Source organism: Lepisosteus platostomus, chromosome 8 (genome assembly GCF_059453375.1).
Source record: "Lepisosteus platostomus isolate fLepPlt1 chromosome 8, fLepPlt1.hap1, whole genome shotgun sequence".
NCBI classification, from domain to species: Eukaryota; Metazoa; Chordata; class Actinopteri; order Semionotiformes; family Lepisosteidae; genus Lepisosteus; species Lepisosteus platostomus.
The window spans coordinates 5,127,957-5,149,150 of NC_142618.1; the positions used below are offsets into that span (position 1 = coordinate 5,127,957).

At 37.4% G+C, this 21,194-nt stretch overlaps 1 protein-coding gene across 6 annotated transcripts in view; it reads left to right on the forward strand.

Moving 5' to 3' along the window:
- Positions 1 to 21,194, forward strand: part of dlgap1a (discs, large (Drosophila) homolog-associated protein 1a) — a 245,718-nt gene that overhangs the window by 130,480 nt on the left and 94,044 nt on the right. Inside the window, exon 1 of one of the 6 annotated variants that reach the window (XM_088642178.1) lies at positions 18,879 to 19,054. The exons of the other annotated variants lie outside the window; for them this stretch is intronic. The gene's annotated coding sequence lies outside the window, so the exon portion shown is untranslated. Of the gene's footprint in view, positions 1 to 18,878; positions 19,055 to 21,194 lie in introns of those variants that run through there. 6 annotated transcript variants of the gene reach the window in all.

Below are 21,194 nucleotides of genomic sequence, written 5' to 3' on the forward strand. Positions count from 1 at the left end.
TACTTTGCTTTTGATTTTGATGATCATGAAGTAGGGGCTTTCATCTGGCACAAGCTTCAAGTCCCAACTCCTCTGGACTCCTCTCTCTTCTCCTTGGTGCCTGCTTCTTCTTTCTCTCTGTGCTCTTAATGTGATCTTATATTGTGGTGTGTTTCTGTAATTCTCACTGATAATCATCAACCCACAACTTACTGTACCTACAGTAGGTATACTAAGGTAACCTTTACAATTGTTTCTGCTCAAAGGGCCCCCCAGACCTCAGACAACATCCTCTCTGCTTTGAAGTTAGGAGTGTTTACTTTGCCAAGTGTCACAAACTTTGATCTAAAATCTATGAGGCACTTCTCAGTCACCTATTCATATGAAATTCACATGATTCGTATGATGTTAAGGGTGGGTGAGGGCGGATCTGCTTGGATGTGCTCAGCCTTGTCCACAGGGACAGGCTGCCGTTCCCTCAGCCGGGCAAGTTATGCCAAATTAACCTCGATACACTTTGTCAATACATCATATTAATTACGATTTGGCCAAGCGACTGAACTGAGGGATTGTAGCCAATGCAATGCCTCTGTAGTAGCAGTACCAGTACATTGCTTGTATCAAAACAGAATATGGCAGTATTGATACATCATGAATTGCAAAATGAAGATGTAAACTATTACCAACATTTAGAGCTGACTAGACTTCATTTAGATCTGTTTTTTTTATTTTTCATGTGCTGTTGAATCTCATTGTTAACGTCGTTCTTTTTTCTGTAATGAATATCTGTCCATCGCCCTATGAGTTTTGCAGCTTAGGGCAAGGATACAGTTTTGCATACTGAGCTTATGTCGTGTTTTGCATACTGAGCTTTCTTATACACGCATAAGAAATGTGCTAAATGAGCATATTATGTCTTCCTCGTGTCACGTCTGGTTATGTCAACGTGCGCATTGGCTCTTCAAATACACAGTATTTCTACATATAATCACCAGGAAACCACACCGACTCTAGCATCGCCTGTCTGTTTTGTTGGAGATTTTTTCCAATAAAATGAGACCATGCATAAATAACACGAGAATGAGGCACCTAGTATGTGGGAGTGTGGAACACCTGGCCTTGTCACTGAAGCCTATTCCCTGACTTCTCCGCATGAATGAGACGCCTGGATCACTTAGCTACTAACGACCAAATAGCTGCTACTGTACATGGGCTGAAAGCCCTCCTCCTGTTTGGGACCTTTCCTTATGTTCTTAAGTGTGCTTTTGCATGTGAAAGAAATCATTACATTTTCTCTGTTCTGCCGCAGTCGTTTATTTTCCTGTCTACTCTGTATTTCTTAGTAAAAAGCTAAAGAAGGAGAAATAATACATTAAAAAAGAATCCACAAATCTACATTGTAAATATGACATTTTAATGACTCTTACAGCCCTACCAAATGAGCTACAGTATGTGGACCAGATGACCTTCTTTCTACCCTTTTTTTACCATAATCCTTGACATTTACGTAGTTTCCGTCCTGTTCTTCGTCTTTTTTATCCCTCAGGTTTAAACAGGATTACCGTATTGAAGCCTATTACTAAGAAAGCAAAAGGGATTTATCCCCTTTCATGCTGACTGAGCTGCTCCATAGAATGGATGAGGTTCATTTACATGAATGGAAATGATTTTGGATGCCCAACTAAGAAGAACATCTTGTGCGACTGTGATCTTGTTTCTGCCTTATTTTCACATTTAGAACTTTTTATTTGGAGCGCATGCAAAATATACAGTATGTGGACCAAAAACTATTGGTAGAGTGTGCATAAAAATACTTGTAGTGAACAGACATCTGTAATTGCTCATGAGGGTATATGTTTTTAAACATTGCACAAAATCCTTTTTTTCTTTTGAGAAAAAGTATGCATTGAAAATCAAGTCTGCCAATACCACATTTAGTTTGAAAAAAATTCTACATATCCCAAAATTATGATTTGAGTGCACATGTGTATATACCATATTCAATATGTATGTCATATTCTGTGACATTTCCTAAAGCTGCTGGTAGAGAAGGGATAAAATTGAATGTTGTTAGAGATAGATTTCGTTTTTAAAAAGAAAAAAACAAAAGTAAAGACATTTTAAGAAAAAAGTACCATCTTCCTTATTGTTCTGATCTTTACAATGCTAAAACAATGTACTGGAGATTCATTTCCTCCTTAACCAGTGTCTGTCTGCAATGGGCTGGTGTTGTAATATTGCGTTATACAGTTCTGATCATATTTTGTTCTGTTTCAAAAGATTTGAGGCAACATTTTATTTTTTTAAATGTCCAGCTCTGTAGTTTTATCCTGCCTCTTCTTTTTCTTCTAATCTATCTGCTCAGTCTTTATTTCTATTTTCCCCTAGAGACCAATTAGTGAAAAGCTGCAGTTTCACATACTGGAGGGTATGAAGTAGACAGAAGCAGATGAAATTTTGATAAAGACACAAATATGATAAAAAGATGTGGGCTTGACCTTGGAGATATACTGTGACATAGCTAAAAGTTTTATAATCATACCATCCTTCACCTTTAAAATGATGTGGAACTGAATTACTCTGGAGCACTGTATGCTGGCAGTGTAGATAGGGAGCTGTTCAGTCTTGATGTCTTCTTGACTTCATGACGCTTTCTTTGAAATACTGAACCACAGTTTGTTCAGCTTTAACTATGTAATGTTTTGCTGTATGGCAACAGAAGATTAGATTTGAAGGGATAGTAGCCTACAGAATATATATAGAAATTCAGACATTTCTTAAATAACTCACTACACTGTTTATAACAATCAACAGCAGTGATTAATACAAACAGAGTACATGATATGGCATATTTATGGTGGATTTTCAGAAGACTTTTGATAAAGTTCCTTACAGATCTATACTCAATTACAGGATTTAGACATTCAAGGTAATGCATACACTTGGATTTAGAGGTGGCTAATGGACAGGAAACAAAGGGAATAAATAAGGAGTGAATGCAGAGATTGGAGTGGTGTATTTAGTGGAGGGATCTGGATTAGAACAACGTACAGATCCTCATGTATATTTTTCAAGTATTCAAAATCCAACAGCATTGACAAATTCTTCCTTAGAATCAATAGTGAAACACAAACCAGACATTACAAGTGGAAAATACAGCGAACTATATTTAACACTTTACTGTGTATAAAAAATTTGGCACAGTTTTATATAAAGGGTTCCGGAAGTCTGGAACAGAATGCACAGCCATGTTAAAGCTGATACAATGTATTATTTCAAGGAACAGCTTGATGAGATCCTTGGATCAATTAGCAATTAAAAATCACACGAGCTACAGTAGATGAACCAAATGACCTCATCTCATTGTTTGTAAATATTTGTATATGCCTAGTGTACACTGTGAAGCGTTAAAAACATAATAAATTCTAATGACATTAATACGAATCTGTTGCATAATGTTTCTCAGAATATAACTGATAGATATCTCTTAAATTATACTGCTGATGTAAATGTACAGATGTACTGTAGCCATTCAAAACGAGCAGGGTACACTGCGGTACAACGCGGTGGGCACGTTGCAATATACCGCAATATACCAAATGCAAATTAGATCATGTTAATAGTATCCGGAATCACCTTGTAAAACTGCCAGGTGGAGCTAATAAAGCTTAACCTCTTCTGTACAGCATTTGAGCTGTCACCAGAAAACACCTGGTTTTGAATCCCGGTCACTGCTGAGGGACAATCTTTATTCAACTAAGAATTTAAGTTGTATACTCTTAAGACTTTTAAATTTTAACTGTGTATTACAGCATGTTAATCATTATACATTAAAAAGTTGGTGTATTTTGTGAAAACAAGATTGCTCAGTTGGACGAAAGTACACAACCTACCACCTTTATCATAAATATTTTAATTATGCACAAATATTTTAAGCATCAAAGTCTTTACCTAAGATATTACTAATAGTATTAATAATGAATGACCTTGGACAAGCTGTAAACTCAAAGTATTACCCTGGACCACGTTTTTTGTAACCGTCTTTGTAAATGAAAATACTTTTTTTTTTCATTGACAAAAAGTAACACCACAGCATTTCGTTGATCTGATCACCTAGTTTTGAGAATCTCTGATTCACCATGCCTTTCACGATATTAATTTAGGAACATAAACATAGTATGTAAACTGTATATTGCTGGTCTTGGTAGTTTAAAGAAAAAAATACACACCAGTATTCCATTTCTCCCTAAATATTTTAAGCATCAAAGTCTTACATGTGGTTATTTCGGAAACGTTTTTACGTGCTCCTTCTGACCATGCTACTGTACGTTTATATACAGTACTTTGTGATAAAAGTGATAGTTTTAAGCTTTTCTGCAAATACGCTCGAAATCGGAGTAAACAAAAGCATACTTTTAGAATTTGATTAATAGGGAATATAATATGGAATCGCTTATCTAAAGAAATTAATAACGATATAATTATGTTCATGTACTGTAGCACAAACAGTAGTATAAGGCTTTCTCTTGATATGTGTATGGCTGTTTCACTGCTTGTCATGTGACTGCATCAGTGGCGTGATGGCTTAAGTGACCGACTTATAACCCTAAGGTTGGGTGTTCAAATGCAGCCTGGTCTTACCAAATCTCAGCAGCTAAACAGGGCTGGGCTGACCTCTGAAGAAATCATATTGCTGCTGTGAGTGATGAATAAATGCATACAATCATAGGTTCATTTTATTATTATAAATAATATTTGCCTTTTACATTCGCACTAATAGATCCATTTTGCACCATCACTTGGCGAACTGCGGTCGCAGTCAACTAGTGATATATGCTAGGCTTGTACCCCGGATGTGTAGATAATAGAGTTCATCCTGCTCCCAGGAGAACACCATTACTGGCTGAAAAATATGGGAGGACGCTGAGTCATTATTTGAGCATTTAGCATTGCCATGTAATAAAAAATCTTAAAATTTATACAGTATACTGTATATACACCCTACTGATCACCTGGGCACCCGGCCAGTTTTTATACTGAAATGATATTTAGGAATGAAAAACAGCAGTCTTTTGCCTCAAATGAAAATGTTTTAGTCTTCTCAAAAGCTAATACAAAAGAATACAGTATATGTTTTTTTTGCTGTTTGCTTAGTTTTTGAAAAAGGAATTGTTCAGATCATAAAATGTTTTACTATAGTAATAATATCATATATAACCTTCAGCACAGGTAATGGAGATCGAGTTTTTTTCCTGATGATTATGTGTGGAAATACAAATCACAGCATAATTTGCTCTTTTAGCACATAGAATGTGTAATTAGTAAAATCTAGAAACAGATGCAGCTCTTCACTAAGAACACAAGCCATTTAAAAGTAATTATACAGAAATCTGATTTACACTCATAGCAGGGAGGTAACTGCAATTTTCTCTCAGTAATTTTCTTAAGAAAAGCTTGTGTATCTTTTGAAAAGGCACTTGATTTTTATTTCATGAAGCAACTGTTTTTTAAATAGTTTACAGCATATGCAAATCTTTCTGTCTTTTTGTTTTCCTTTAATATTTTGTAAATTGTTCCTTTCGCTATTTAGAGTAAGGAATAGTCTATTTTGTGGAGCTGCGTGGTGCATTTCATTGGACATATTTTATTAATATCAGAAGACAGCATGTGTTCAACTGAGACACACCTCTTGTTTATTCGCCACTGGCATCCGCCTAAACGTCTATTTGCTTTCTACACCACAATTTTCATTATCAAAAAGATTTTTTAATTTTGTCATTTTTAATTAATTTCTCTAACTATCGCAGATATAATTTCCTCTTTCTTCTAAATCCTCTAAACACAACCATTAACATTGTTTTCACTGCAGTGAAATATTTTGTAGTAACAAATTAATAATATAATGCTGACAGTAGGTCTTTAGACAGAAGGTGCACAACAATTGAATAATATATACATTTCTGCCAGCAAAATCAAAACACAGCACCACATACTATTTAAAACATAAGACAACCTGAGGATACATCAGCATAAAGCAAATTAACCTTTTTTCATAAGTATATTCATCTCATGTATTCAAATATTTGCTATAATACATCAAGAACATTTTACCTTACCTTACATTTTAGTAGTAAAATGACAGCAAGTTTATAAAACAATACCTGCTGCAAGAGATCAAGATGCCGAAGCTCCCCTACATGTTGAAGTCGACCTGTTACAGAAAAGGCGAATCTGATCTGGCCATTCTAAGACTGAAACCCTTCTTCCTAAAGCATGCACAGTTTTTTTATTTATTTCTCCAAACATGTTTATTATGAGTACTGTATAAGCACTTACTGTACTGTAAATAACAGAAAAGTGTAAAAAAAAAGTTTTAGAAATGTTTTTTTTTTAAACTGTAAACATTATTATAAGCCTATGGCTGGTAGTATTGACAAATAGTCAATGATACTGACTAGTGTATACTGAAGGAAAAATCTGAAGGTTTAGACAAGATGTCCAAGGGGTTCTCTTTAATTCAAGACCCTGTCTAGGCCTGCAAGGTGGAGATGGGCTATAGGAGGGATGCTTGAGACGAATGTGAAGGGAGGTCTTTGAGTTTGGTATATATAGCTAATTCCCATAATGAAAGCGATTAGGTCCAGCTGTGTGAGATTGACTTGTCGTAGTTACTGTATCTCTCCCGATCTTCAGTTCATTATTTCCATATAATGCAGTTGAATGTCGGACATCTCTCACTAACACTTTCATAAGGAGGTTTAGCAAAAACACGTATTGTCTCACCAGAGGAGATATTTGATCAATTAATCAAAATGTATATCTTAAAATAGCATGTATTAGGAACCTTTTATGCTTCATGGGATAATCGAGAAAAGCAAGGGTCAAAGCTTCAGTAAGTCATGCAGTGCACTTACTTTAATCATACTTTCTGTCATGCATTTGAATTGTTTTTATCCATACCACAAAGCGAATCAAAACAAATTCAAATTAAATAAATATAAAAGCTACAGAATGAAATCCATAAGCCACCCCTGCTCGTACATACAGTATCTGAAGGGACTTGCTGTTGTCATCGTGTTGTGGTCATCATCCAGCCTAACAGGATGTGACTTTTACTGACGCTGTTGTTATTGTTTTAATTGAGGAATATAGATTGTTCAGCTATTACGATGAGAACTGGAATGTTTGAATCATGAAATCATTGTATTATATTTTTCTCACATGAGGGACTGAATTTCACAAAACAGTCATTATTAAACATTTCAAAATATTTTATACTTATGCATCAAATATGTTATTATATTTTATATGATTTAGGTATAAAATACATTTTCTATCACACATTTTTGTAAAACTGTGCTGTCTTCTAATCATAATGTGAGATCTAAAATCTAAAACTAAAAACTGTTTTGAGGTTGTTCAGATATTAATTTATTTTGTAATGAAATGATGCAGATTATGATAGTTTATATCTCCTCTCTAGACAAAAATATACACTCTAATGGTCAGATTATGGGGCACCTAATTTTTTTAACTGAAATTCTATTTTAAGGATGCTGAATAGCATAACAGATTGATGGAAATGAAAATATATATGCTTTCTCAAAAGATAGTACAAAGCGGGTACAGTATGTGTGTTTTTTTTTGCTATATTTTTTATCAAAACGAACGGCATATTTCAAATCGAACAATATCATTCCATTCATAAACATCAGATAATATAATGAAATATAATAAGGTCATGTGATAAAGGGACCTGTGGGGGATTGGGTTTCTTTTTCAACATGATAATATCAGACACAGAGAGCCAAACCTGAATTTCTTACATCCCTGAACCCTAATGGAAAACCTGATAGATCGGTGATGAAGAATAGGAAGTTGTGGTTGCTCAGATGAATGTCATGATCGTAAACCCCTCCTCTTAAGGACGCTCCAGCCCTTCCTTGTTTATTCTTTATCTCCTGCACCTGCCTCCGCTTCCTGCCCCCGTCCTATAAGAGTCAGACATTCCTGCCAATCTGGGCTCAGCTGGAAGATGGACACCCGGAAGCCCGCCTACCCGCGAGTCCAGGAGCAACTCGACGGCATCGGCTTCACAACGGCGTCCTGACCATTCGGGTCCGGGACTGGGAGCGCCTGGCCCCGTAACCCCCTTTTATTTCCCCCGACCCTTCGCCAGATCCCGCTCCAGCTTTTAACTTCGTTCGTCTGTGTCAGGATGGATCACCCGGCTTTGGACATTGGCTCACTCTGGTTATTCTCACGGACTCCCTTTGGACTTGTTTGCTCTGGACACCCCCCCCCGAACACCAGCGCACCTTGGACACGCCCCCTGTTCTTCTTCCAGCCCCTATCCTAGTCTTTTTTCCCCGTGTTTTCTCACTCCTCTCCGGATTGTGCTGTCTGCATAGGGTTCAGAAAGACACTTCGTGACAGTGTATGGACATTTTGAAGCAAGGCAGTAAAATACCACTGATTAAATACAAATACATCTCATTATAAATCAATATTATATAACTAACATATGAATATAAGTAAAATTTCCACACGTGTGTGTGTATGTAGTAGGTAAACAGGTAGATGGCAAGATCTTGTCACGCATGGTATCCCAGACTGTGGCCTCTCAGATGTTCGGCTGTAACATCTTGCCAGTCAACTTCAATGTAAACACCAGATTGCAAGAGCAAGAATGCTGACTTCCAACATACCTATGTGACGAATGCATTCTGTTCATTAGCAAAGTTCATTTTTGAGTTGTTCTTCCCTAATTTTCACCACACTAGAACTTTAACAGTTCAAATCATATCATCATCTGCACCTACATAAACTCCTGCTTAAGTGCTTGTGCGGCAGTCAAATTTACTTGAGTTCATCATGGTCAGTTAAAAATTGGCCGATTAATCAAAGTGATACGGAAAACATTTAATCAGTTTCTAAGATCTGTATAATTTATTTCTCTAAGAATATAAATCCATAGAGTGATTGGAAAAGCTTTGAGAGGCTATAGCCTTTTAACCATGAGGGTGTCCTTTTCTACGTAGTTTCTAAATGTATGGTTTTAAGATTCCCATGGGATTCAGTACAGCAGATGCTGGTGTTATACAGCAATATGAGAAGATAGTCTGCCTTCAAAAAAGTGTTGTGTCACTTGAATTCAGCCAGTGTTAAATTAGCAGAAGCGAAGTAAATTAGGACTTTCTGGAAATTGCATTTTGCGTTTTTACAGTATATCTCTGTTTCTTTTACTTTTACAACCTGTTTGAAATTCCCGAAAGCAAAGCAATTACTGCTGATTCTCTCTAATACATGTAGTAATGAAACTGCTTTGCAACACATAATGTCAGTTCTTTGCCACATGGTCTTGTTACAGGAGAAATGAAAAGAATTAAGAATGAGTCTACCACTTAATCTAACTGAATGTTCTTCCGTTTATTTCATTTTGTTATAACAACCTGTATGGTAAGGTCTTATGATTTTTGACACAACGGTCATGGAATGAAGGGAATGGAACTGTGACTTGATTCAGAACATACTTTTTGCAACATCAGACCACCTTGCTTTCTTCTTCATGCATAACTGGGCAGCCATATCACCCCGCAGCTCACAACCGGTAACCCACTGAAGCTCAGCAGGTGTGAGTCTGGTCAGTACCTGGATGGGAGACCTCCTGGAAAAAACTAAGGTTGCTGCTGGAAGTGGTGTTAGTAGGGCCAGTAGAGGTCCTGTCTCTCTGTGGTCATTAAAAATGGTTTCTCAGAAAGAGTAGGGGTGTTACCCCAGCGTCCTGGCTAAATTTCCCATTGGCCCTTACCACTCATGGGTATCTAATTATCCCCCTCTATGAACTGGCTTCATGACTCTGCTCTCCTCCCCACTGAGAGCTGGTGTGTGGGGAGCGTTCTGGTGCACTATGGCTGCCATCACATCATCCAGGTGGGGCTGCACGCTGCTGGTGGTGGAGGGGATCCCCATTACCTATAAAAAGCTTTGAGTGGAGTGTCCAGAAAAGCACAATATAAGTGTATATTATTATTATTATTATTATTATTATTATTATTATTATTATTATTATTATTATGCTGACTCAATGACTCAATGTCTTTAAACATTCACCCTCACTTTTTTCTCCTGCCTGCCAGACTTCAGTCTCAGAACAGGTCAGCTCAGTCTCTGTATACACATAACTATATCCTACATCCAGTCTTCCAGAACGTCTCTGTGCTGCTTCAATGAAAGTGGCCTGCAAACACGTCTTTGCCACTAATGTGCAAATGAATTCTTATACTGTTGCTATAGTAATATAACAGAACAATGGACTGAACATTACACCTAGGCCTCCATTACTACTGAAATACACACGATTACCATTATAAACAGGTCAAATCCCCCTAAGAGGGTCTTATTTGTGCTTTCGTTTTCTCATCACCATGATGCATTACCAGTGCTCCCCTCCTTGCTAAGCCTATCGCATCAGGCTTGGTTCATCAGCCGAACAATGCATCAAAAACAGAACCAATTATGCACATACATTAACTGTTCATGTATTATAAACTGTTTGGATGGTTTTTGCACTACCTGAACAAAGATGTCATCATTTCATCCATCCATCCATCATTTCCCATCCATTTTCTAACCACTTGATCAAGTTCAGGGTGGCCGGAGCCTGTCCCAACACACAACAGGTTAGATACACCCTGGCTGGGATGCCAGTCCATTGCAGGGCACACACAGAGACACAAGCATGCATGTACTCAGTTAACCTAGCAGTCTCACGTGTAGACCAAGTGTAGTATGTCTTTGGACTGCGGGTGGAAACCGGAGCACCCAGAGGAAACCCAAACACACACACACACACACACACACACACACACACACACACACACACACACGGAGAGAACATACAGACTCCAGGCACCGGAATTGAACTCAGTGCTGCAAGGCTAAACACCACTCCACCATGCCACCCAGTAGCCATTGCAAAACTACCTGATTATTAGTTTAAGCCGAGGAAATTTAGCTCCTTTACTCCTGATATCTATAGAAAGAGTTCTAAATATTGAAAGCTACAAACTCAAGAGAAAGGATAGGATAAAATTAAGGTACATACTTTCAGTTTCATCCTTATCTGCATTTCCTCAATTTGGAACATAATGCTGTACGCAAATTGCCTGGTTCTAGGGCGTACTGAGTCCTGCAGGTGAGCAAAATTATTTCCCACTCTATTCTTTGAGATAAATGAACTATGAAAATTTCACAAAACAAGCTTATATTCAGTGAGGTCCTAACATGTCAAGAGTCTAGCTGTAGCAGCTTGAACCAATTTAAAGTCAGCCCACAAATTTCAAATAAAACCCAACAAGTAGAGCATTACACAAATCCAGCTGAGTTGCAGCTAAAGAATATTTAATCAGTTTGGCATCCCAAAGTCTAATACCACTATGCCTATCAACGTTGTGCCTGATATTGAAGGCTTTATAAGAAGAAAGATGTGTAGGATTTTAGAATATTCCCATACAAATCGGCCTTCACAAAATGTTTTGCCAGTGGATTCAAAAGGATGAATTGTACAGAAATAAACCTGTCTAAAACATGATGTAAGGAGACGGTTCATGGAATGATAATAAACATTACATTTCTCTGAGAAACTTTTATATCCTTGAGGATACTGAGGAAACTTGCTAAATGGAAGTTCTTAACTGAAGTTCAGGAGAGAGAACAACAGACAAGCCAGTCTCATCCAGCTGTTTCACATTGCAGTCATTACCGACTTTTGCTATATATACAGTATATATAACTCTTGCACACACCTCTTCTCATATTTTGGGGGGATTTATCCCACCTCCACTCTATCTCCACCTTGTAGCTGCCCCCTGGCCAATTCTCTCTGAATGGGGTCCATGTGGCCAGGACACCACACCTTAACCAAGCGGGTTCAGCCGATACGTAGTATATTTTAATACTTTAACATTCGCAAAGCATCTGATTTTTGGAAGGCTTTATTCCTCATGAAATGCTACATATTATTTCAATATAATGAAGAATATAGCATGTTTTCTTCATAACCATATTTTGATAGTAAAAAAGCCACTGTAACAACAGCTGTATCATACTCACAAATAAATCCTGACTAATTTATGTGGGGAATTCATTTGTGCAGTGTTATAATTCAACAGCTTGTCCTGTACCTGTAATTCTTGAATTCTTGAAAAGATGATCTTTGAAAACCGCCTTTCTGATTTCTTCAAAATGTTGTCAAAAGAACGGAAAATGAACTAAATCCAGTAACTGATTGATGAAAGTTGCATGAATATTCATATTTAGGCCACTGTTTAAGTAGTTTGTAGAAACCTGAAACCAGTTATTGTATGTGTATTTTGCATTTTGAATATATTTTACATTCCTTCTCTTGCTGAGAAATGAAGACTGCACTACAATTCTTGTGAGAGTAACAGTCTGAAACCCTGATATATAATGCCTTAGTGTTTCACAGTGATTATAGAAACAGGAAGTCTCACCCTCTTTATGCTATCTGGGATGCTTTAATTGAACTCCACTGTTCCTGTAATAGCACGGTAGTCTGGCACTCAACTGATGTGACTTGCAATGACAGAAACGCACAGAGACTACAAGAAAAGCTCTATAATAATGGTGCTTTAGCTTGCACAACTGCCATCTATTGTTTCTCTGTTCCTGCGCAGAGTGTACTTTACCGAGTAAGGAAGCAAAGTGAGAGACAGCCTGAATGAGAAATTCTGTACCATTAGCAATTATTCAGACACGGTTTGGCCGCCAAGCAGGCACACCAATGAATGAATGCTACTTGTTTTCTCATTCTTTTCAAAATCTGTGAAGTGTGACTTTTTCTATAAAGCGCTTTAATAACACTTGTACTCTGTTTTTTGGTCCATAATGTAGCTGTTTATAAGAGCAGAAGACCTTAGAATAAACATGCTATCATTAGTTAGATAAAGTAGCACAAGGTTAATGTAGGGAAGATGTTACTTACATACATCGGTTTAAGGAAGGAAATGCATTTCAACCAAGATAAAGCTTATTCCCATGTATTTTAGCAAGTACTATGCATCTGCAGATCCCTCATGTCAGAAATGCTGGAATAACGTTACTGTACCTCAACACAATTGTCAAAATGTCATTATAGCAAGAAATTACAGTAACATCCTTTTTTTCTGGTATAGTTCCAAGAATACACTTACACTTAGTAGCCTATTACCACCTTGCACGGCAGCTCGGGCCTGTTGGCAAAGAGGTAACAAGCTTGCTTATGGTGCTTGCGGTCCAGGTTTGATCCCCAGCCCAGACTAGCTTCTCCTATGAGCTTTTCACTTTTAATCGAAGCAGCTGTGATTTCTTAAACGATGAAGTTCTCTTATACTGTTTTGTTGTCAATATACTGTCATTATTTTATGTCATATTTGCATGGGAAAAGGAGAAATAAATCTAAATTTAATGCATTTGAAATAAAAAATGGGACATCATTTAAATGGCTTTAACAAGTCCAAGGATGGTACATTTCAGTCAACAAGATTATACCATTGTCACTGTGGTTTCAGTCAAAACCTACATCACACTGAATATTGCTTGTATCGATAAATGTCACCTGTATTCCTGTACTCTGTATTTGTGATCTAGGCCAAACAGTTTTATTGCAGTTACAGCAGGTCTTCATCAATACGTTCTAAGCTTGAAAAGTAACGTAGCTTAAGTGCTTCCCAAGTCCAGCCTCGTCTAACGTTGTGACATACATAAGATACCCAAGACATCATTAATTAATACCCATGCGAGAATGTAGACCCCATTACCTGTAAAGAGCTTTGAGTGGAGTGTCCAGAAAAGTGCTATGTAAGTGTAATGAATAATAATATCTTATTAGGCTATCTCTACATGCACTGGGTCATTAGAGTCCTTCTAAAGACCAGCCTACCACAGTGGGTATGTTTGAAATTTAAAAAATAGAAAATGAAGACAAATGACGTGAGATAAAACACAACTCAATCTTAAATTATGTGTCTATTGGATTCTCAACCCTTCAACCTTTGGGAATTAAGCTTTTGACAGTAGTTGTGCTGTGTCTTACTTATTCATATTACAGCTAAGCTGTACTCTAATAATAAGCCCTCCCAGATGGATTGGAAATGCTTTGGAAATGCCATTCAATAATTTATGATTCAATATAAAGATTAATATCATATTATCTTTATAAAACTAAGGAGGATAGTTCATCCTTAAATCAAAGTGAAATTCTACATAAATAATTTTGATTTCATTTTTTTTTGTCCAAGCACACCTAGTTTTATATGTTTAAAGAGGATTATGTTAAGATGGAACAGCAGTACAAAGTTCCTCATACTGGTTATTAAATCACGGTAACAAGATAAATTCATTGACGGTATAGAAAAAGTTTACAAACTTTTTGTGCGAATTACGTGATGTAGCCTTTCCTGCTCACCTACTCCAACGTGATCCGCATGCAGAGTTAACAAGTTGTGTTTTGGTGGCAAAAACGCCAGGTAATTTGCTTCAGCAACATTTACGAGAGGCAGGTTCCATACTCCCACCATCCTTTTTGGATACTTGTGTCAGGTCCCTCTGTGGTTTCTTCTGTTAAAGACAACACATCTTGGGGTCCTTCAGCCTGTCAGTGCAGGAGGTTCCATTAACTCTGGACTGTATTAGTTTGTCTTTCCATGCTGATTCCAGAGCAGCAATATTTTCTTTTATTTTTTGCTCACCAAAATTGTGCAAATTTAACATAACGTCCCTCAAGTTAAATCCTATTTTGTTTGCCTTTTAATTGCATCCCCACACTGTCTAGAAGATGCAGATAAAGAATCATCAACAGCATCCTCAGACACCTCTAAAAGTACTGGCACCCTTGATAGAGGCAGTGTGAAACAGCCCGGATAATGAACTGTATTTCATGCTAAAAAATATGGGAGAACAATATTCTACTGCAATTGCTCAGACTGTCATTAACATGTACAGTGCAGAAGTTTTATTTCTTCAAATAAGATATTTGTAAAAAATATTTTATAAAAAAAACCAAACAAAATTATATCCACATTAAAATTCTATTTTATTATGTTCATCGTAGTCTTAAGGAACTATATTATGTCTTTCCATGGCTTCCTGTTTCCCTAGGGTACAAACATAAGGTAACACGTACAGTATGTAACATCCCTTTGTCATCCATCACTGTGGGGAAAGGCAGAGAACTCACAAATGAAAAGAGACAAATGGCTGTTGACATTCAAAAATCAGGCAATGGGCACAATAAATAAAAAATCAATATAACACTTACCAATATTAGCAAATAAATACATTTTTTTATTTTAAAACGTTTTTTAAAAAGTTCAAAATCTCTGCAATCGTGGTAAACTTGCCTGCTAGAGGAAGCAAGTCTATCTTGCACCCACACAAGGAGGAGGATGGTTCTGTCAGCAAAGAAAAACCCAACGTTACAAATTCACAGATGGAGAATCTACAGAACTTGGTTGCATCTTGGGGTCACCAAGTCTCCAGATCCACCATTATTTGGAAGGGCTGATAGAAACAAAGTTTAATTGAAACCAACCAGCCAATGCACAGTAAGCGGGTGAAGTTTGCTCCACGTCATTGGAGCTGGGATTGGACCCGGGTGCTGTGGTCAGATGAGAAGAAAATAGAGCTTTTGGTCATAGTAGCGCAGCAGCAGTGGGCTTGGCACTGACAGGAGAATGTGTGTGCAGAAAAGAGCCTCATGCTTGTTGTAGAATATGGTGGTGGATCTTTGATGTTATAGGGCCATTTTGCTTCCACTAGTCCTGGGGCCCTTGTTACATCAGTATTATGACCTCTGTGAAGTACCAGGACATTTTAGACAAAACTCTGGTTGCTTCTGCCACAAGGCATTGACCCCAAATATTAAAATCCATAAAAAAATGGTTAATTGACCACTGAATCAATATTTTCAATGGCCCACACACTGTCCAGATTTGAACCCCATTGAAAAACCTGTCGTTTGAATTGAAGAGGGTAGTTCATAAGCACAGACCACAGGATATCAAGGATCTAGCAAGATTGGTGATGAATGAGTGATTATATGGAGGAATATAAAATTATCCTGTCACGATTGTAATCTCTCCCCCTTAAGGGCGCTCCGGCTCTTTCACATTTTATTTGATTTTATGCACCTGCCTACCACCAAGTCGCCCTACATCCGCGGCTCGAGGGCACAGGCCTCCTTTCGGCGTCCTGTACCAGCCGAGTCCGGGACCTGCACCACGCCCCCACCCCGAGCACCAGTGCACACTCGTCACGTCCCCCTGTTCGTCTACCAGCCCAGTTCCTCGTCTCCTCCCCGTGTCTCTTCACTCCCTTCCGGATTGTGCTGTCTGCAGCGGGTCATGAAACACACTTCGGAACAATCCTTTCCAATGTGTCCTTCAGTCTCCCAAAACAGTATAGACCAAGGCTCAGTGCTGTTATCCTTGCAATGGTGGGGTACACGAAGCACTAAAAACAGGGCTGCCAGTAACTGTGGCGTTTATTGTTTGCAAATAAATTCATATGTTGAGGATTGTGTAATTTTGGTTCATTCTATTGAATCATTAAGAAAGTAAAATATATTCCACAGGTTGGGACATTACAATATAGCTAATTCCCTGTGATGTTCATTATACAGCTTTTTGTGCTTATTTAAATTGAGGTGAATTTCTAAAATTCTAGAGGTGACTGTACTGTATTTCCTTGCCATAAGTAACATCTTCAAACGTAACGTTCCATTTTAGTATTTAGTAGTGAATTAGTTTAAATTTTTAATGCTACCTGCATGAAATACCCCACACTTGTATATATTAAATAAAGTTATTTTTTGCCCAGTATTGAATTTTACTTAAATATTTATTTTTTTCTGCTTGCTAACCCCCCTGTTATGATCTTCAAATTTGAAGTCTCAGTTCAAACATCTTCCCTTTGTGCTCTCTGTTGGACTTCTCTTTCCAGTTTCTGTTAGGTACAGTAGATTTTCGTTTTCTACATTTTCCTGTTTCTTTTACTTGTATTTCACATGCATAGGTACTGTCTGCATTTTTCACTCCTAAATCTGCCTTTTCCTGTGCCTGTACACTGGGGATTCTGCTACAACCGTCAGGCTCAGCATCTTTCTGAATTTGACTTTTTCTTATGAAGCTTTTTTCATCTAAGTGGAGATTCTGCTTTTGGTTTGAATGGTGCCTGGATAGCTGTGTCAACATAAATATTGTTATTTTTGGACAAAGCCCATATTAAATGCCTGAATGGTTATACCTTTCTTTTAAAGTGTGCACAGTTTCTTGCACAGACAAGCTCTTTTTCAGCTTAAGTCTTTGTAAGGGAATGGGGAATGGGATATAACAAGAACTTTGTTATTCACAAGTTGGATATACAGTAAGTAAAACTGCAATTGCTGTGTGAAATGGTTTAAAATATTTTGAAAAGAAGGGAGTTGTATCATACAGTATAACTTGAACTAGTTTATGAGGAATGTGTATAGTAACCGGGTTAATTAAGAAAACCATAAATTGTGTGATATTCATAATATCCTTCTAGTTATTTTCAGCAACTGCTTCATTCTTACAGCATCTCAGTGAATCAGAGCCTGACCTGATAGGCACAGCGTACAAGGAGACACATTCTTCTGAACATTTCATGGTTAATTTGTATTGACCTGTTTAAACAGCCTTAGTCATTTGGCAAAGTACTATATTATTCTGTATTATACATAACATCTTTTCTAATATATTTTTTCTATATGTAATTTACAGTATATGAGGCATATGTTTTTATACTATATGTATATAGTATATACATATACATATACAGTGTATATACTGTATGTCATTTCATAAGACAAGGTTCCCCTGTTTCCTCACTAAAGCATTCAAAAGTATGATGTAAATATTTATGCACCTGAGGCATGCTGTATAAATGTATTAAATAGGCAGATAATTGCTGAGTAACAGGAACCACAAGATATCGAGTATACTGTCCTATATATAGGCCAAAGTAATGTTTCAGTAAGGGGGTGTTAAGAGTCAGACTCTCACATAAACTTGCTAAGGAAGCAAATAATGATGATTAATTATCTCTCCCTCTAAGGTCAGGCGATACTGAATGTTCATAGTATATGTGTTCTCTTCCTTTCTTCTTTCTTTTTAATAGCCAGGTCACTGTTGAATGCTTATTATTTCATACGGTGGTCTTAAAGGTTTATAGCGAAATTTATTAACCTTAGTAAGTTACAGTATTATTAGGACTCGTTTTGAGCATCAGTATCTTCCTCCATGTTTACTTGCCTCCTAGCCCAAAGATGAATACATACAATAGAGCAAAACACTGTCCAGTATTTCAACCCACCTGGGTAGAGCCATCAATCAGGGAAGTGCAAGTGTTGCTAAACTCAGCTTCCTCCCCAGTCACAACAGTATTGTGATTTATAGTCCAGTTTCATGCAAAATAAGTGTTAAAGGTCTGGACTTTCAAACAGTGGCAGGACCGCTCCCGAGCACAGGCGTACCAGGCGACTGCCTCGGGCTCCGAGGCCGGCAGGGGGCGCCCTCAACGTGCGACACAACCTATTTTTAATCGGCAAGTTCAAATGTGAGCGAAAAATTCCCTATAGCGGTTCTTTCTGTTGCTGCTGTGAATTATCAATAATGTATCCGAGGGGAAAAAAAAGACCAATCATAATCGAGTACATCATATGTTTCTGAAGCGCAGGAAAGAAGAGCGGTCAAGCGATATCAGAATAGGGGTACGATCAAGTCATAGTAATAATGTAATACTGTGTATTTTATTTGGTTTTGAATCCATGTAACTAGGGAACGGTAGACAAGCCACACTTTTAAGCTAGACACGTAGACAACTATAGATGTTTTACTTGGAAGATAACAAATTCACGTTTTCCTAACGGCTGCCCGGCCAAACAAAAACTTTCTCGTGGTTTCACCTGTATATCATTAAATGGGTCTGTTGTGAACCCAAACTGTCGCTCTTCGGGTTGCAGTCAGTCTCCCACTCACAGCGGCGGAGCAGAGAGGTAGGTTTTCAGAGCTCAAGATGATTCAAACATACCTGAGGTTAGCCCTGACACAAGTCCGTCTCTGTGGACTGGCCATCATGACCATCAATCAGGCAGCGTGTCGAGTACTATCGTATGAAGATGCACTTGCCTCCAGAAAATCTAGTCGAACTGATTGATAGAATGTTTTTTTTTATTAAAAAATCCCATCTGCTCAGCCTCTCTGATCCCACCTCCCTTGTTATTGTTATTGGGTGAACGTATTTCTTACTTACATATTACAAATTTGTGCTTCTTATTCTTGTGTGTAGCTTATTTATTATGTGTTCTTCAAAGCTAGTTAATAAAAGTTTTCAAGTGAAGTCATTTGTTGAATCGTTCTAATGAGTAAAATTAAAAGGTTGTGCTGGGAGATGATAATAAACTAGAGACAGCCCTGTAGATATGTCAAAAGAAAACAATTAGAAATGTATCATTCCAGTGTTGCCAAAGAATGGATGTTCTACTTCTTTTCTTTTCGATGTGGTACAGAAAATGGTACAGACTGATACTCACAGGGTGAGACAGAAATAATTTCTGATGTATCCCTCTTCCACCCATCCCCTCACTACTCTTCTGCATGTGGTGTTTAAGGAATTATCATCTGCTTTAAAAAGAACCACAGATTAAATCAGCCTACCATCTTTAAGCGTGTAATATTTGCATAGTAAAGGAGAAATGACAGATACTTCAAAGTACCTGTCAAAATCAGAGTTGAGACTTGCAAGATTTGAAATAACAAAGCCTTCTGAGCTGAGACATTGACACAGAAAAATGAACTGCAAATCTTCCAGATAGTTACTGGCAAACAAGTTCTCTAAATTAATTTGCATTTTTTACCTCTAAATATTTAACTCGTGTTCCTGTTTTTAAGTGCATGTGATACTGCTTCAGCAAATAAGTTATTAACAATACCAGTCAGAACTATTTCTGCTGTTAATTGCTTCTAATTCAAACAGCGTTATTAAAAAAGAGCAAAGCTGTATCATGTTCTTGTCCTGGGATCTGCATGAGCAAAAATATCTCAGAAGACTGAATGGTGTAAAAAGTGGATTATGTTTTGTTTTTCTTTGCTTTTCCCCAGAGGTTGTCAGGGTGTTTGTGTAATTTTGTTGTGACTCCAGGCTGTGTGAACAGTCAGAAAGATAAATCAAAGTTAAGAAGCCAGGCGAAATATAGAAAGCTGCCATCAAGAAATGATTGCTTCATTAGGTTGCTTATGTGAGCTTTGTCTGCAAAATATTTTTTTATTAGTTACCGAGGGTAGTACAGTATGAAAACTGTTAATGAAACAATGTGTTTTTCTCCGCGTTGTCCTACAGACGAGCTTATGAATGGGGAGTTTAGTTATTGAAAGAACAGATTTGTGGAAATGCTTCGTGTTGGTAAAAACAGAGAAAAGCTGACCACTCTATTTAAAATGTATTCAATTAATTGTGCTAGAGCATAAACTCTTGGTTCATCTGTTCTGTTGAAAACCACTCCTGCATCTGACGTAGGAGGTTTTCTACAGTATGTTGTGATATTGGTAACCTGGAATACATTTCTGAATGTGGTGTACAGTACTGTATATACTCATGTTTCAGCAAGTATGGTGGCATTTCTAGTCAGCTTTCAGTGTGTAGCATATCCATCTAAATTTAACTTATGTGCATAAACCATATACAAAATGAGATTCTAGACATTTGTCCATCACTGCACCTGATTGAATTTCAGTGTTGTACAGTTAATGTTTAGTTTTGTAAATGCAGCTGAACAAAATTCATGGCACCACACTATGATGTGAAATGACTACTTTTTAACCAATGTACTGATTTTAGATAAGAACAAGTTCTGTAAGCATCTGAGAAATACAGATCTATTCTGTTTTATGGTACAGTCATCCTTGGTTCTGTACTAAAGTGCAACAGACTTCCAGCTGTGTTATTAAGTGTTCATTTTTATTCAGAGCTTAGTGCATGATTCCCATTTCCTATCTTAGGACAGAAATAACTTACAGAGACAGATGCAGTGCACTAGAGAAGCCACCCACTCGTACATACTCACACAGAGACGCACACACATGCAGTCATTCACTAAAGCAAACATAAATGTTAAAAGAGCTTGAAAGGTAACGCTG